The sequence below is a fragment of the Sciurus carolinensis genome, chromosome 6 (genome assembly GCF_902686445.1).
Source record: "Sciurus carolinensis chromosome 6, mSciCar1.2, whole genome shotgun sequence".
NCBI classification, from domain to species: Eukaryota; Metazoa; Chordata; class Mammalia; order Rodentia; family Sciuridae; genus Sciurus; species Sciurus carolinensis.
This window is the reverse complement of record NC_062218.1, coordinates 127315376-127334221: the sequence shown is the minus strand read 5'-3', so window position 1 is coordinate 127334221 and position 18846 is coordinate 127315376. Positions and strand designations below refer to the sequence as shown.

At 39.0% G+C, this 18846-nt stretch overlaps 1 protein-coding gene across 3 annotated transcripts in view; it reads right to left on the bottom strand.

Annotated features, from left to right (window-relative positions):
* Spock1 (SPARC (osteonectin), cwcv and kazal like domains proteoglycan 1) overlaps window positions 1–18846 on the bottom strand; it is a 503091-nt gene that overhangs the window by 63603 nt on the left and 420642 nt on the right. The window lies entirely within an intron of this gene.

Genomic DNA, 18846 nt, shown 5'->3' with positions numbered 1-18846 from the left:
CCTTGCACAAAAGTTAACTGAAAATAGACTATCACCCTTAACGTCAACTGCAAACTATAAAATGTTTAGAAGAAAATGCAGGATAAAATCTATGTGACCTGGAGTTTGGTGATGGATTTTTAGATACAACACCAAAAGCATAATCTATGAAATAAAAAAAATTGATAAGTTAGACTTTACAAAATTAAAAACTTTTGCTCTGAGGATGACTCTGTTAGGAGAACCAAAACATTCCAAGTTTTCTGAGGCTTCTCCACACTGCTTTCCAGAGTGGCAGAGTGGCTGCACCAATTTGCAACTCCACCAGCAGTGTAAAATGTGCCTTTTTCCCCACATCCACACCAACATCTATTATTGCTTGTGTTCTTGAAAATAGCCATTCTAATTGGACTGAGATGAAATCTGAGAGTTGAACACTTTTTCATATATTTATTAATCATCTGTATATCTTCTTCTGTAAAGTGTCTGTCTAGTTCCTTGCCCCATTTATATTGATTGGGTTCTTTGAATTTTTGGTGTAAAGTTTTGTAAGTTCTTTACAAGTTTTGGAGATAAATGCTCTATCTGAAGTGCATGTGGAAAAGATTTTCTCCCACCATGTAGGTTCTCTTTTCATATTATTGACTGTATCCTTTGCTGAGAAAATGCTTTTTAGTTTGAGTCCATCCCATTTATTGATTCTTGCTTTGATTTCTTGTACTTTGGGATACAGTGACACAGTCACATCAATGTTCACAGCTGCTCAATTCACAATAGCTAGATTGAGGAACCAACTGAGATGCCCTTCAATTGATGAATGGATAAAGAAACTGTGGTATATATACACAATGGAATATTAGTCAGCCATAAAGAAGAATAATATTATGGCATTTGCAGATAAATGGATAGAATTGGAGAATATCATGCTAAGTGAAATAAGCCAATCCCAAAAAACCAAAGGCCAAATGTTTTCCCTGATAAGTGGATGATGATATATTATGGGGGTGTGGGGGCTGGGGTGAGAGAAGAATGGAGGAACTTTAGATTACGTAGAGGGAAATGAGAGAGAGTGGAGCGTATGAAAAATGGTGGAATGAGACAGACATCATTACCCTATGTGCATGTATGATTACATAAATGGTATGAATCTACATCATGTACAACCATAGAAATGAAATGATGATTCATTTGTGAACAATGAATCAAAATGCAGTCTGTAAAAAACAAAAATAAATAAATAAAGAGAATCAAAACACAAGCCACATCCTACAAGGGAGTATTTGTAAACACATATCGGATAAAGGACTTATATCAGACAGAAACACTCTCAGAACTCAACAAATGGAAAACAACTCGATTAAAAATGTGTGAAAGCTATGAACAGACACCTTACCACGTAGGATAAAAAAGAACCATATGAAAATATCTTCAACGTAATTTGTCATTAAGAAATGCAAAATGAAGCAAGATGCCAAGCCACCATGCAGCTATTATAACTTCTAAAACAAATACAAAAAAACAAAAACCTGATAATTCCAATTGCTGACAAGCATGCAAACCAACAGAAATTGAACTGGTGGGAATGCAAAATGGTTTCAGCTACTTTGGAAGCTTCCTATAAAACTAAACAATGTGCCACACAAAACAGCAACCCAATCCTAAGTGTTTAACCAATTGATTTCAAAACTTATGGCAACATAAAAAGTTGATCTCAAATGTTCATGCCAGCATTATTTATGATCACCAAAACTAGAAACAACCAAGATGTCCTTCAATAGGTGATGGATAAACTATGAAATATTCATACAATGGAGTACTATTCAATTATTTAAAAAATGAGCTTTCACACTACAAAAAGACATGGCTGAATCTGTAAAGAATATTGCTAAGTAAACGAAGCCAGTATGAGGAGCTATATAATGTGTGGTTCAATTTATACAACATTTTGAAAAGATGAAACTATTGGAGAAGGCAACGAAATCAGTGGTCCCAGGGGTGTGAGGTGAGGGAAGATAGAGTACTTGAAAGGATACAGCACACAGAGAATTTTTTAGAATGGTGAACCTAGTCCTTATACTAGAAGGGTCAATAGTATGACACTATGAATTTTTCGAAACCCATTGTACTTTATAGCACAAGGAGTGAACATTTAACTACTGCAAATTAAAAAAATCATTTAGGAGGTCAAAAGATCCTAGGATAAAATGTTGTGATAAAACCATCTAAATGTATTATTGTATAATTAATTTATGCTCACCTGAGATGAACAGCTTTGAAAATTAGTGAGGACAATGCAACTAAAGGCTAAAAGAATCTACACATCCATAGAAATTGTTATCTATCTACACCCGGGGGGTGGGGGAGAAAGAGAGAGAGAGAGTGAGAGAGAAATAGGGGGCATTAGTATACACACTTATATTACCTTATTCTGCAATGACATTTCAGTGGTAGTGAGTGCATCTAGTATCCAGATCTTGGTTTCTAATACTGTTTTCCAACAGAAGGAACAAGAGTTGCTTAGAGATATAGCTGATTCTGTGACTTGGATATGCAATATACAACATGAGCCTGAAGCATCTCTCGGTGCCAGAAATTAAAGAAGCACTTAAAACTAAGCAAACAAAGCAAACTATAATCTGACTATGTCAAAGGGACACAGGACTTCAAGAAAGAGCTCCCAAATATCCAAACCTGGAATAATTTGAACAACAAAATCTTCATATAAGATTAATAGTCTCAAATATAAATGTCTATAAACCCATATTTTTATAAATAAATGATAAAAGGAATAAATATGGGGGAAAGAGACATCTCCCCATACAGAGGAATTCCAAATAATTTATGTAGACACTGTGCCCTCAGGTGTCCACAGAAGGAGATGAAGCATTACCCTCTCCTTAAGCACAAGCTCTGTGTAGTGACTTTCTTCCAAAAGAATATGATATGGGAAGGGAGAGAAATGAGTACCTTCCTGTGCAGAAACCTGACAAATAACCTCATTCAGTGATCAAGTTCATGTCAACAGTGCTAAGTCACATCCAGAGTGGTACCTTTGACCTGAAGTGAAGAGAGTGGCACTTCTCTGTGTTCTTCCTCCTCCAAACCCATCACCACAGTCTACCCATGACAGTAACATGAAACAAATCTCAGCTGAGGGACATTCTAGAAAGTACCTAACCAGTACTCAAAATGTCTCAGTCATCAAAAAGGCAAATGAGAGAAAAGCCTAAGAGATATAATGACTAAATGCTGCTATCTGGTATCCTGGATGGGATTCTCAAACAGAAAAAGAAAATTTGATAAGGAATGAGGAAATCCAAAATAAAATATGGACTTTAATTGATTCTAATTCATTGACACTGGTTCATTATTTGTGGCAAATGTACCATACCAATAAAAGATATTAATAATGGGGGAAGTGGACACAGGATAATATCTGGGAACTCTGCATACTATGCACAATATTTATGTACAACTAAAACTTTTCTAAAATAAAGCTTAAATGAAAAAATAAGCAATAAAGTAATGGCTTTAGGGAATAGTAGAGCTTTGATGGGTACCAATTGCTGGAGGAAAAAAGAAAGTGAGGGGGGAGAAAGAGAGAGAGAGAGATAAGTATACAGTGCTTTAAACACAAGGAATGTTGGAGAATTGACCAAATCAAGGAAATGAGGAGGGGCCTTTCTACAAGCAATGCATAAGGCATTCACCAGTCTAATCACAGGGGTGGGATGTGCAAAGGCTTTCACAGCTCTGACTCACACTTACACACTCAAAGGAAATGAAAGATGACCCTCATGGGCTAAGCAGTACAGTGGTATTATTTACTCCATTCTGGAAGTTGTCATGAAAGCATTAAGACACAAAGAAACACAGCATACATCTAGGTAAGGGAGTCAAGGACTCAAAACTCCAGATTTAGGAGTCAAATAATCCAGCTCCAAACCTTGAATCTGCCCTTTACTAAATGTGTGACTTGGAGAAATTTGAATTTTAGAAGGTTTATTTTTCCATGTTTAAAAATGGAGAAAATTTTACCTCCATCACTGCACATTTGGGATAATTAAATAGATACATAAAGTACACAGTGTCTAGCAATATTGAGTCATTAATAAATGGCAACTATTTCTAAAAATTCACATTGGACAGGAAGACCAAAACACTCATTATCTGCAGATGATAAAGTTTTCTACATAAATTCCTAAATGATAAACTAAAAAAACCTACCAGAATCAAGACTTCCTAAGTGAAAGAAATAATCATTTTAACAAAAATGGAAAACAGATTTCATTCACAAAAGCAATCACAAACATCAACTCTCTGGTGGTAGATGTAATGAGGAAGATGGAAGCCAACATGAAAGGGAAGTGCAGATGCTTCCTGAGGAAACTTGGGTAAGGAGATGTGCCATGTTTCCAGATGGAACAACTTAATTGGGAGGTTATCAGTTTCTCTCAAATTACTTTGCAAATCCAATCTACATCCCATTTTTGTTAAGTTTTCAAAAATGACTTTGAATATCATCTGGGAGAATGAATAGGTAGAGCTAGCCATGCAAAATTTGAAAAGATGAATTACTGAGCAAACATCATTGAGAAAACTGACTAGTCAAAAAGAGAAAAAAATTACTATGGATCCACTGCTCATATCCTGAAAAGTATTAGGTTGATTAAAACAGTGTTTTTCCAACTATAGGTTGCCATCCATGAGTGAGTCATGAGCATAACTTTCTAAAACATGAAGCAGATGAGTGAGAATAGAAAACAGCATATTCTATAGTGTTTGGTGAGCATTACCTGGTGAAAGCTTCAAGTACCAGCTCAGAGTGGAACTATTTCTTCCTGTGTGAATGCCATTGGCCTAATGCATCAAACATGAAAAATTCAAGCCACAAAAGAACAAATGAAAACAGGTGAAACTTTTATCTGCCCTTACAGTAGGGGAGAGATTTCTAAAAACACATCAAAACCAGAAACTCTAAAGGAAAAAACAAAAGCCCTGAATGGATACAAACCTCAAAATCTTAGTTTTATCAAAAGTAGCATTAAAGGCAAACAACACATTTCTAAAAAGTGATATATACATATATATATCCTCTCTCTATATATATAATCCTTTATATATATAAATATATATATATATATAAAGGATTACTATGTATCTATGAAGAGGAAAAAGACATATGAAGGATTCATATATATTACGTAAATAATAAAAAAATATAATATGCATGTAAAAATACATATGTAATATGTAAAAGAATTGCTTTATAAACTATTGAGACAAAGATCTGTGCCTGAGACAATTTTTAAAGAATTACAAGTAGCATTTATGCATGTGCACTCCTGCCCCCCACCCCTTAAACCTTCAGTGTAATCAAAAAGTGAAAAATCAAATTTAACAGAGTCAGATAATTGCCTCTCAAGCTCCACTTTTCTGCCTTTCTCTGGTAATAAGAACCTTGATTGTCAGCTGGCTTGTTGCTTTCCAGCTTAGCAGTCTTCATTTCCCAGCATCTAAAGTAGGACCCTGTGTGTGACTAGTCTCAGACTAAATTCCGACTGACTTGGTCACAGGAATGAGCAGAATTATATCCAAATTCACAGAGGTATGCACGTAGCAAAGGAGCATACTTTCTTTGCTCTTTGATTTCTCTAGCTGACTAGACTACAGATGGAAGACTGGATCCCCTCAGACATCTTGGACCATGGGGTGAACTCAGAGCAACCACATGGAAGGAGGCAGGTTCCCTGATGATAGAGATTGCCCCAAACCAACAACTTGACTGTCTTATGACAATGAGATAAACCCTCTTCTGTTTAAGCCACTGTAATTTATCAACTCCATATGTTAGCTAAATGCTAGTTAATAAAGCTACCATTTTTCATGAAATACAAAGTAGAAAAATTCTTGAAGAGTTATAGTACTCAAAGGTGACAAAGGCCCTTTGAGTAGGTATTTTCAGTACGTTACTTATGGTACATATTTTCTGGAAGTAATCCTGATAGTGTGTAACAGAAGACTAACAATACGGATACACTTTTACCCAGAAATTATCCTGCTAGGAGCATGTCCTATGAAAGTAATTAAGATGTCTGTAAAATTAATACACAACGATGTTCATAAAAGCAGTGTTTATAATGATGAAAAATTAGAGAGAAGCTAAATGTTCAGTAATAGAGGACTAGTTACAAAAATTATAGCACATTTATATAATCAAATACCATAAAGCCATTAAAAATAAAGTTCTAAAGGAATAATGGATGATATGGGAATACTATTAAGTATTGTTAAGCTAATAATAAAGATACTAAAATAGTATGTGATTATATTCAGTTTGGGAGGCCAGGTAATTTTTAAAAATGTATTCTTTATTTTGCAGTGTTTTAAAAATGGTCTACAACAAACATGTCTAAGTCTTCTTTTTGAATTCTAGTTTAAACCTTGCATGTCTGCTATCTTGTGCCACATGCCTGTTCTCTCCAGTTGGGCAGCCACCCCTTCATACCTTCATATAGGGTGAGCTAGTCCAACATGTCTCACTAGTTTGCACCTTGGGACATACTCTTTGCTCCTCTGTCAGGAGTCATGGCAAAGGATGAGGAACCATACCTGCTGGTCAGAGGCCTCCACTCCAGGTCATGCTAAGCCCCTTCACATAGATCTACAAACCACATGCCCCCTAGACACTCAGGATTCCTCATGACACTCTGAATACTGTCACTGAGGTTATCTCAAGTCTCCTTTCCTAGATACCAAGATGCCATTGTCCCCGACTCCTTGGGAGCTCCAGACCTAACACCAAGATTGCCATGTCCAAGCCAATGGTCTTTAAAAGGAATACACTGTATGTCAATGAGCAAACATGTTTAGGTGCAAATAATCGAAAGCTTATTTAACAGAGGTATAAGTTATTGAAAATTTACTTGAGACATAAGAAGTGAGCAGAGAAGCATTCGCGATTTTGGTTCAGCTACTCCATAGTGCCAAGGAGCCATGCTCTTTCTGAGCTCTGCTCAGTCATCCCTCAATGGTGGACTGTAATCCTCAGACTTGGTACCTTGCATTTACAAAAGGCTGCTGTGGCTCCATTCACACCTCTACAAGGTGGAAGGACATTATTGCCTGTGTCTGACCCCATGCAGCATGAAGGAAAATCTTTCCCAGAAATCAACAAAAAATTTGACCAGCCTCCCATGAGTCAAAACTGAATCACAGGGCCATAGCCTTTGCTGGAAGAATACACTGGGTAACATTCTTCGAGGAATACACTAGGCTAAGAATGTAGCCCAGTGTATTTTTCCTTGAAGAAAACCAAGATTAAATGGGCATGGAGTAGGAAGTTGACAGTTTGATGCCAAACTGCACAAAGAGCAGATCCAGGTTTATGGTGTGTGTGTGTGTGTGTGTGCGTGTGGTGAGAAAAGAAGAAAACCAACATTCATTAAGCACCTTTCAAGACTAGCTGCTGAATTCATTTCTCATTGAATTCACTTCATTTTCATAACAGCCTCTCAAGGTAGACTGATTCTCTTTATTTTTATAGACAAGGAATTTAGACTCAGAAAAGTTAAGCAGCTTGCCCAAAGCCACAAAGTTAGTAAGTCCTGGAGCTGGACTTCAATTCCACAACCGACTGGCTCCAGAGCCCACACATTTTCTAGTCTATAATGCTGCCTCTCAACAAGACCCATCGTGTATAACTAAAGGGCAAACAACTGAGTACCAACAAGTGTGCCTAAAACATGAAGATGGAGTTAAAGACTCATGGGAGGTCAGATGAAGCAAAGACTTCCTATGGAAAACAGAAAGCTAGAGGTCAAGGCTCTCTGAGATCTCCCTTAACTGCTGCCCATGGACAAGAAGTCAAGGTCAGGTACACAGAGCCAAAAGGGCCAGGTGCTCACTCCTAGTTATCACAGAAAGCAAGTGACGATACCAATGTGAATTACAAGTCTCAGAGCAAACCAAGGAGCAGGTGGGTCTCCACCACACATAGAATAAATAATTCATGACAGACAGACACTAAATTTAACCTAGATATGTATTTATTTAAATATCACTACAATCAAATACATAACAGATATGTTTCAAAATAATCCTTATACTTAGTTGTATAAGGACCTTGTATTCAATAGACCTTATGCTAGAAATATAAAGATAAATTAGACATAATCCCTGTTTCAGGGTCCAAAATGTAACAGTATTATATATCCTAGTAAGCTAGTTTCCTATCTCAACCACATGAAACCACAGAAACTACAATAGAATAGGTCAAAATTATACCAAAGTACTCAGAAAGCTGTGTGTGCGTGTGTGTGTGTGTGTATGTGTGTGTGTGTGTGTATAAAACCCTTGGAGTCCTGGGCTTATAAACCCAACTCCATAAAGAGAAAGAAGCAGCTCAGCTCCAGATAATTGTGACCTTGAGACATAGGCAAGTTTTACATGCAGCAAACAAACAACTCATTATTGATGTGTTGGGTATGAAGATTTCTTGTTCTACCACTCTTATGCAGCAGCAGCACAGGATCTGGACACCTAATGAGCACTTAATAAATGCTGGCTTAGATAGATAATAAATGAATGGATGGATGAAAACACATTTCTCCTATCAAAAGACTCAATCGCTCCCTTGATTTCAGGCGAAAACAACTCAATTTTAGGGGAAAAAGTACTTTGGATATTACCTTCAACTTTAAATTTTAAATAGAAGTGAGAGGTTTTAGGGAAGCAAGGTATATGAAACAACAGATCAATGTTATTTCAGTTCACTATATTTCTCCTGAATTGGCAAGTTTCCTACTGGGCACAGTGGTAATTGGATTTGAATCCAACTATCTCACAACATATAACTATGTATGATTCTTGTACCAGAAACTCTAGACTCAAATGAGAACAAATTTTTGCAATCTCCAGATAATCCCTCCTTTGCCTAGAAATGTTCTCAGTGTTCTCACAGGAGCCCAAAGAAATGCTGCATAGCGTGCTCCATTCTACATTTCTGCAACTGGCACAAAACTATTTGCTTCCAATGAAATCTTGAGCCCTTTTTCCAAGTCAGAGCAGCAGGATGCAGAGAGAGAGCAGAAATTCCTGAGCCCAGGTGTGATGAAAGCATCTGTTTCCAAATCCAGATGGAAATGTATAAAATCTACACATTCCTATAGTTAATAATTCATCCTACCTCCATGAACTTGGCCTAATCTATACCATGTACATGCGCTGAACTGGGCATGGTACACACAGCAGTCAATAGCGTGTAGGGAAAGCTGGGGCTAGAAATCAGGGAGAGAGGACAGACTGGCAGGTGTGAATCACAGGAGCCTGGCAAACAAAGGGACCCCACAGCAACCACTCATCAATATGGGGGCAGTGGGCAGGGAGCCTGTGGGAAGTACAGATGCCAGGTCCTGGAGACTGGGATAGCCAGCAGTACCTCCAGCCGGAAGGAATGAGGCCACAGACTGGCATCCAGATGCAGTTCAAGCCAAGGAAGTCCCCTCTAAGCTGTCTTCATGAAGTTCTGAAAACTCATGACTTAGAAGAGAATCTACTAAATTCTAAGATTTGGAGAAATACAGGGACAGGGATCCAGGCATCTTCAGCCTCAGTGACATCTTCAGCTTAGTAGTGGCATAGGATTAGTAGCCCTCACAAAACAACTTCTTTTTTTTAAAACTGGGTTTAAATCAATTTTGTAAGTCATTCTTGGGAAGAGCATTTGTTGGTCCTGTGCCACAGCATATGACAAGAATTATTATCAACCACCCTATCAGCTTTAATTTTCTGGCTTTTGACATCCAACTTCTAAGTCTGGTCTCACATCAGCATCCCTTGCATCTGTGATTTGTGAACATGGGGCCAGTCCACATCCCTTTCTAAAACGGGGCCCAGAGGACTTGCTTGGTTGTCAGTCCCACAGCACCTCCACATATGACCTGGTGGCAAGAACTATGTAGGGGACTTAAGCCTGACCAAGCCTAGCCAGGTCCAGGAGGTCACAATAAATTCATACTCTCTCCGCTAGGGCGAGAGGAGAGAGGGACACACAACTACCTTTTGGGGATTCAAGACTGATGTGTAAGAGGACTGGGTGTTTTTCCTTCAAAAATCCTTCCACATAGTAAAAAGGTCCTCAAATCTGAAGGACTTTTCCCTAGCAAGACCCACAATTATGAAACTGAGAACCTGGAAACTGGTCTCTTGTCTCATGATTCCAGAGCTTCCCCTAAACTGTTCTGAAGCTATTTCCCTATTGCTCATTCTAGTTCTTAAAATAATGAGAAGCATGAGTAGAACCCCTCCTATGTAAGTAGCCCTCCCTTGTCATACAACTCCCTCTTTTTTAAGCAGAAGGAGAAAAATACAAGGTTTCATGCAAATTACACTATCACAATTTGGACACATCTATTAGCATCCTCTTTTCCCTTTTAGTTTCTTTAGACTGGTCAGTTCTGGGTTGTTATTTTGTTTTGGTTTTAGCTGCAGTTCCAGCTGATCTGGTATCTATTACTACATACACAGATGACTATTTATTCTGGGCTTTATCTGGCATCATTACATACCCCTCAAGTGAAATTAAGTGATATTCCTGCCTCCTTTGTGTCTAGATGTCACTTTGGGTTTTGGAACAAAGAGTCATCATCATCATCACCATCATCATCATCACCACAATAATGACAATAATATACAGGCAAGGAATGCCAATGTCCCTCTGATGAAAAGCAACTATATTTTGTGAACTCTAACTGCATTTTTACAGCTAAAATCCAGTTCCTTTGATTCTCTCCCATCAGCAGTGGGTGGGGCTGTACCTTTCTTTTCTCCCTGCCCTTTCCAAGGCCCAGCTCCCATTTCAACTCTTGGATGTAGGAAATAGTCCTACCAACATTTTGTTAAGCAACCTGCCTCATGGGTTGGTAGCCACTTGCTTTCTTCCGATTATAATTTCAATTTACTTTATATTGTAATGCTGTCTTTTCTTTTCACAGTAATAGATAGCAGGCAGGACAGATTGTAAGTGAATTTTTATCTTTAAGGAGCTAGGTTGGAAACTTGTGGCTATCAGAGAAGCATAATATGGAGGTGAACAATGAGCCAATGCCACTGTTTTGATAAACTTCAGAGAGCTAAGCGTGCGTGCACAAAGAAAGAGGAGAAAATGAATGAGGGTATTAATTTTCTCACCTTGGAAAAATCCCATCAGTCAGGGCTGTGATATCAGTAAAGGGCTACATTCTTTGGGTACAAAAAGCACATTAAAATTTAGTTTAAAGTGTGTGGGTGTTCACATGTGTGTATATGCATTTGTCTCTCTTTCCAAAGGAAGCCTGTCCTTTACAACAGATATTCAATTTAGGTTACTAACACAGTATAACATGTGGGTAAGAATACATGTTCCAGGAAAAGTCTTTGAACCCCTGCCCTATCATCTAGCATCTGGGTGGCCATAGGAAGGTACTGAGCCAATCCAAATGTCAAATTTTCTCACCAGTATTGAAAATAATATCATTTGGTTGTTAAAGGATTAAACATATGTACAAAGTATTTAGTGCAACTTGTGTATTAAGCATCTTATACAAATTATGTTGTGTTATAATATTTTTTAAACTATTCCAACATTGTAAATTTAAAAGGTTGTAATGGACAACCTTTTAAAAAAGATACATAGATTTGTTGAACACATGACAATTATTGAGACTCTAGACAAAAACCCCTCAAGGTAGCTTCCATTCTGGTGGACAAGACAGATAATAAACAAAATAGGTAGGCAAACCTATAGATTAAAAGGTAAAGAACAGACAAAGCAGGGAAGAAGGATAGGAAGTGTAGAGAAGGGTCCTGACAAGGTGACAGCTGTGCAAAGACTTAAAGGTGACTGGCAGAATGAGTTGTGGGGTCATCTGGGAAAGATGGTCTGAGGGAACAGTAGCTCGTAGCACACAGCTAAGGGCCCTTGGAGGCCTATGTGCCAGCAGCCTAATAAGCAAGGGACTTGGAAGAAGATAGGACAGAGACATGAATTAGAGGGCTTTGCAGGTCACCAAGAGGTCATTAACTTTTCCTCTAAATCTTAACAAGATCAGAAGTTGCTGGAATGTCTTGGACAGGGGATGGCATCATCTGACCTGTACTTCACTGAATCAGTTGAACTACTGTGTTCAACTGAGAAGGTATGGCCAGGAGACCAATTAGGTAGCTATTAAAATAAAAGGTGAGGAAGTCCTGAACCTCAAGGGTGTTCACAGTAGGAGTGATAAAAAGTGTATATGTATGAAAACCTATTTGAAACACAGTCATTGAGATTTGCTGATGGGGTTATATGTGTATGTGAGAGAGAGTAGTTTTTGCTTCAGCAAATAAGAAAATGGAACTGCCATGAATTAAGATGGCAAATCCTGCAGGAACAAGAAACAGATTTGGGAGGAAGACTGGGAGTTTGCCTTTGGACATGTCAAGCTTGCGGTGCCTGTGGGTATCCAAGTGGAAATGCTGAGTCGTCACTATGTGTTTAAGTCTGAAGGTCAAGACAGCACTGAGGATAGGATGGTTGGTGACTGGTAGAAAGACAGACAGACACACATGCACAGATACATAAGTAGATCTGTGTGTATGCTCAAGAAACATATCTATGATATATAAAAAGATACAAAACAGAGAATATGGTTCCAATTTTGCGTGAGTGAAGTGTTAATAGTCAGTATGTGTATATAAAAAATAATTGGAGATGTGCAGAAAAAATAAGGCAACATAACTGGGAATATGAACACTTTTGCCCTTAACATTTGGATTTCAGATAAAAATGTATTTTAATTTGTGAATTTTTAAAAAGTAAAAACAAGGGAAAAGACTGTGGTTTGGGCAAACTACCAAAACTGTTGTGGTTTGGATCTGGGACATTCCCCCTGCAGTCAGGGTAAGAGGTGGGACATTCAGGCAATGATTGTGTCATGAGGGCTCTGTCCTTATCAATAGATTAATCCATTGGGTCAATTAATTCACTGAAAGCTCGATGGACTGGTGGGAGGTGGTATGCAGTAGAGTAAGTAGGTCACTAGGGGTGTGCCCTAGAAAGGCCGATTTTCTCTCAGGCCCCTTCCCCATTGACCCTCTGTTTCCTGGCCACCATGAGTTGAGCAGCTTTCCTCTGCTGCATCCTTCCACCATGATGTTTTGCCTCCTCTCAGGCTCAGAGCAATGGAGTAGGCTGACCATGGACTGAATCCCTGAAACGGTGAGTCAAAAATCTTTCCTCCTCTAAGTTGTTCTTGTCAGGTATTATGGGCACAATGATGAAAATCTGACCAATACAGAGAGTTACGACTTTCTAGCACAAACCTCTATCCTCTTCTCAACTCTAAGTACGACTCCAGGTACCCTTTGCCTCTGTTTACTCCTCTATCTCTTTTGACCTTTAGCTTTCCACACTGTTCCTGACAAATAGGCTTCAGAAGAACCAGGAGAACCTGTGGTCTATATGCCCAGAGCCAATTTCACAGAATGGGAAGAACCAGAGATCAAAGCCAACATCAGTACTTACTTCCAAATCCTGACAAATGAGTTTTTCTTTGATGCCATTGCCAATTTAATTTTCAAGCTTTTTTTTTTTTTTAAGGCCATGACATTTAGAATAACAAGTCCCTAAAACTTAAATATCCCTTTAAATGTTTAATACTTGACTATAATACAGTACTAAATAATGAGTGACTGAAGTTGAATAGGTATGGAAAGGTTAATATAAACTGCTTTTAAATTGCAGGTTTGTAGGCTCGAGGCCTTCGCCCAGTTACACAATAGGCATTAGAGAGAAATGTTCTTTCCTGGATGCAAAGATAAATCTCCATTTTTCTAGGCACCTCTGCAGTTGGATTCTTTCAGGATTTTTCCATTGAGACATTACAGCTAGGGGGAACTCTACCCCGTCTCTTTTGCATCGCCTCCTGTTCCCATTTAAACATATTTCCCCAACTTCACTTATGATAAGTGATGGAATTAGACAACCGTCTGTCAACCCAAGACTTTTTTCCCTTCAGAATCTAGCCCTCAGGTTGAAAACACCATTTGAGAGGAAAAAAAAAATCATCGTAGACGATTTTTCTCCTGTTTCAAATAGCTCTGCTGGAGGGAAGTTGTCGTTTCCTCTTTAGCACAGCCTGCTGGGAAAGATGCAGTTCTCTTTCCTCCCTGAACCAAAGTTCCCTGCCTAGCGTCTACTTCCTTGCATATGTCAGCTCAGTAAAGGGCGACCATGCCAGGCTTCTCCAGGATATCTTATGTTGGTTAGTCGGACTCACATGCCTTCTTGCAAAGCTATCTATGCCAACTGAAGAAAAGATGAGAATCCTCTTCTCTCTGTTTCCTCCTCCAGAGACAGAGTGGAGGACACAGAGCAGAGGAGAGGATGGAATAGATTGTATAGACTACCATTCAAAACCTTGCTGGTTGCAGGACCATAGTGACATTTTCTGCCTCTGGTTGACATTAAAAGTTTCTGGCAAGAGATCTCAGGCCCAGGAGAAATTAAATTTAAATTCCACCATATGGACCCTTTAATCATCTTCAGGAGGCTGAGAACTCTGCTGTGACCTGAGGTTGTATATAAAATAGTACCAATAACTGTGTCTGACCTGGAGACAAGTGGCCCAATGTCTGACCTAGGCAAGTGTCTCTGTCTCTCAGTGGGTCTCCAGTGTTCTCTTCTGGTATATGGGGACTGAATAATGATCACTGGTGATTAAACTCTGCATATAGATGTAATATAGTGTGATAAAGCATAAAATGGGGCCATGGTGTGGGAGGGCTGAGGCCCTATGGATGTGGCCTTCCCAGGTACTGATATAACTTCAAGATGCATCTTGAAGCACCTTTGAGAAACAGAGGGGTCCTCTGGACACAGTATTGTGGAGGACAAATGAAACTCTTCCTGAACTGAAATTCTACTTCTCTGCAAAGTTCTCACATCAGCCTGGGGAAGCTTCAAATCCCTCCTTAGAAGAGGAGTAACTAATGAGAGGGCACCTCAGATGAATGGTACCGGGAACAAGGCTGCCAGCTCAGGTCAAAAGGGAGGTCTGACTCCTGAAAGAGGGGAGGTGAGGTGGGACAGGGAGATGCTCAGGCCTAGAGAAGTGTTAGTTGACAAATGCTCCTTATAGCCTCTCATTTTAAGAGACCTCTTTTTTTTTCTTAGATTTTTCCACCACTGTAAAGAATTTAGAAACTAGTACCTCCTCATGGTCTTTGCTAAGGACAGAAGTGAGAATAGCAGGAATACCCTGGAGTTTAGAAGTAGGGTTCCATCTACGAAGTCTTCCTAACATTTGGCTCTTGGGTACTAGAAAATGCCAAGTAGGGCTGGGAGAGATTTTTCCAGAAAAACTCAGGCTTAATGTATACAATACATATAGTTCCATTTCATCTTTTTTTTTTTTTCTTTCTTTCTCTGTTCTTACTTTCCTCCCTCCCTCCATCTCTCCCTCCCTTCCTTCCTTTCATGCTGGGGGTTGAACCAAGAGCCTCACACATGCTAACCATGTGCTCTATCACTGAGCTACACACCCTAACTTTCCAATCCCCTTTCTTAACTGTTTTTCTCCCTTTGCTTTTGTTTTTTTCTATTTTTGTTTTTAAGTAATCATTCCTTTATGCTCTTGAGGCTGGACAGGTTTTATAAGATCAAAGCAACAAGACAAGTAACTTGCCCAGGGTCATGAGGTAATTGAGAAGTGTAATAGGAAATATCCAGGGGTATTAAAGGATGACCCCACCCACTGCCAGCTCTTGAGGAGACACATCAAAGGAAAGATGCCAGATAAACAAATAGAACAAAAAAATCAACCACTTGCTTTTATTTATTTATTTATTTATTTTTTGACTTAAAAAAATGCTGTTGAAACAGTAGAGACAAGATTTGCAAGAATTGGGCATATTTTAACTCAGAAGACCAAAGACTAAGAAAAGCAAAACACTCCAAAATGAAGGGTGAGTGTGTTAAACCCTGTCCTCATATACTCTCCATATCCAGCTCCAGTACTGATCAACTCTGGAACTATAAAGAAGGGAAACTTTGGGAAGAACAGGGAAAGGCAGGTGAATTCCCAAGAAAATTTTGCTCACCATAGTTCTTCCACCCTCTGATCCAATTCTGGGTCCTGCTTTGGGAAGAAGAAATCCTGAAAATCAAGTCAGCGGGAGAGTCCTTGCAGTACAGAGGACCTGTGTTTTGCACCAATATGAAAGCCAATTTAAGGCAAGTCTCATAGAAATACACTCCTCATAGAACAGAAATGGCTGCAGTAGGTCCATGAACATAAGACTTGAGACTCCAGTCTCACCACAGCCTTCTTGGGGTCAGAAAATCATAGAAGGACATCCTCAAGCTTTCTGTGTCTTAAGGGAGCCAAGAGGGGGTTTGAAAGAGTTAGTAAATCCAGAAGAGACTGACATAGCAGAAAGAGGACTCTGCATGACCTTAATGAGCATGGTGGGCAGAGGTCATAGACAGAATCTGTCACATCTCTTACTGGACACTGGTGAGGATTAAATACTGGTAGCCAACTAAACAAAAATGCCAAGAATTCCACCTATGTGGGTAGATGCCAAACAATAACAAATACTACCAGAAACTGCCTCCCACCAATGTCACTGCTCATAAACCCCCATCTCACCCGACTTCCCAGAGGCAGCATTGAAAATAAGAGCAACGACACTACTGTTGCCACATTTTTGACTCACCCGTGGTTGCGAGTCTATGAAACATCTTTTCTGCAACAGGCATAGAAACAAGAGTGTCCCTGACACAGTCCAGGAACAGGATGTGTCTCACAGGGGCAGAAACTGCCATGGACAGCCTGCCCACGGCTTTCAGCTTCTGGAGGGGCTGCTGACAGGTAAGGGGAGGGGCCTTCCTGCTTTGTGATTCCTCCTGCCTCTCTCTGCCCGACAGCTAAGATGTCAACAGAAAGCTACCTTTCATGTCACTTCTGAGCTCTCACCATCCCTTCCCCTTCATTCTGACTGCCACAAAGCTCAGCCCAGCCCTCACTGATTCTCATAAACAACTGTGAGAGCTGTGTGGAAAAAACTGTCAGATCAAAGGAAAAGGCTGGCCTTTCCTTGATCAAATTTGTCAAGTGAAAATATTATTAATTTAAAAGTTTCATTTCACATGATGACCCTGGGGATTGTCCATGCCCTCGCCACCATGACATATTCTCATCCTCCAGGGAAACTTGGATCAAGTCCATGTGAAATGGTTGAACATTAATTCCCTGTTAGGGGATGCTGCTTTCCTCCATTAGGATACCATAAGACACTGTAATAAGTTAAGTATGGCCATTTAGTTTTACCTTCATCAGGTGGTTTCTGCTTCCCCTCATGCTTACCTGAAAATACTGTTGTAAACTGCAGCCTAGAAATCAGATTTTTATCAAAAAAGAACATTCTAAGAACCCAAATAAGAAATAATAGTATAGGACCCAAGCAACTGAGAAGGAAATAAAATTTTGGTTGTTTAGGAATAGTGCTGGTATTATTCGTTAATAATCATTTTTTTTCTGATATGATGAAGTTCCTTCTCATTCTTCTGAACTGTTTCTTTACCTTTAACTTAGTAATCTACACTTTTGCAAGCGTCTTGAAACATTTTTAAACAGTAATCTTATTCTCATGATCTTTCAGAAATCAGGATCAATGCTTTCCCTAAGTCTCTCTCTTTTATTAAATTTTTTAAAAATTTATTGGTTCTAATTAGTTGTACATGACAGTAGAATGCATTTATACATTTTGACAGATCATATATAAATAGAGTATAATCTCTTATTTTTCTGATTATACATATTGCAGGATCACATGCAGTCATACATGAACATGAGGTAATGTCTGTTTCACTCTACTAGCATTCCTTCCCCTATACTCTTTCCCCTCCCTTCATTCCCCTCTACATAAAATAAAGTATCTCTATTCTTCCCTACCTGACCCCTTATTGTGAATTAGCTTCCTCATGTTAGAGAAAACATTTGGGTTTTGGTTTTTTGGGTTTGGCTTATTTCACTTAGCCAATATTCCTTAACTCCATACATTGACTTAAGTCTCTTTATGTTTAATGGCAATGTGCTTATTTACATAGGTTAAATAAGAATTTCTCTTAATTTTTACCAGTAAATAATACATAGAGAGCACAGGCAAGGTCATACGTGCTGTGTCTTATTTGAGAGTATGTCTCATTTAGTCAGGTAGGAGGACCAACATTAAGAAACACAAGTTGCTGTGTGGGGGTGCACGCCTGTAATCCCAGTGACTCAGGAGGCTGAGGCAGAAGGATTGTGAGTTCAAGGATGCCTCAGCAACAGTGAGGCCCTAAGCAACTCAGTGAGACCCTGTCTCTTAATAAAATTCAAAATAGGTCTGGGGGTGTGGCTCAGTGGTTGAGTGCCCCTGAGTTCAATCCCCAGGACCTCCCGACCACCACCAAAAAGAGAAGAAAAGAAACAAAGATTGTTCTTCATTTGAGAAACTAAAAAGCTCTCCCTGAAAATGGGCCTGTTATATTATTATGGCAAGGGATGAGAGCTTAGCAGATTTGAAGGTCCTTTCCTTATCTTACAGATACTACAAGTAAAAAGCAGAGATGATCTTTGTGGTTTATTCCCTAGTCTCAAAATAGAAGAGCAAATTAAAGCAATAAATAATATGCCTGGAATAGTTGAGGCTACTGAATCTTCCTAAAATGACTTTTGAGAAATTTCCAAATAGAAGTTAATTTTCTGAATTATGTAGTTACTTACCACCACATGGCTTTAGATTTTCTCACCAGATTACAAGGAGGCTTATGCCTATTAACTTTTATTACAGCAACCATACAAA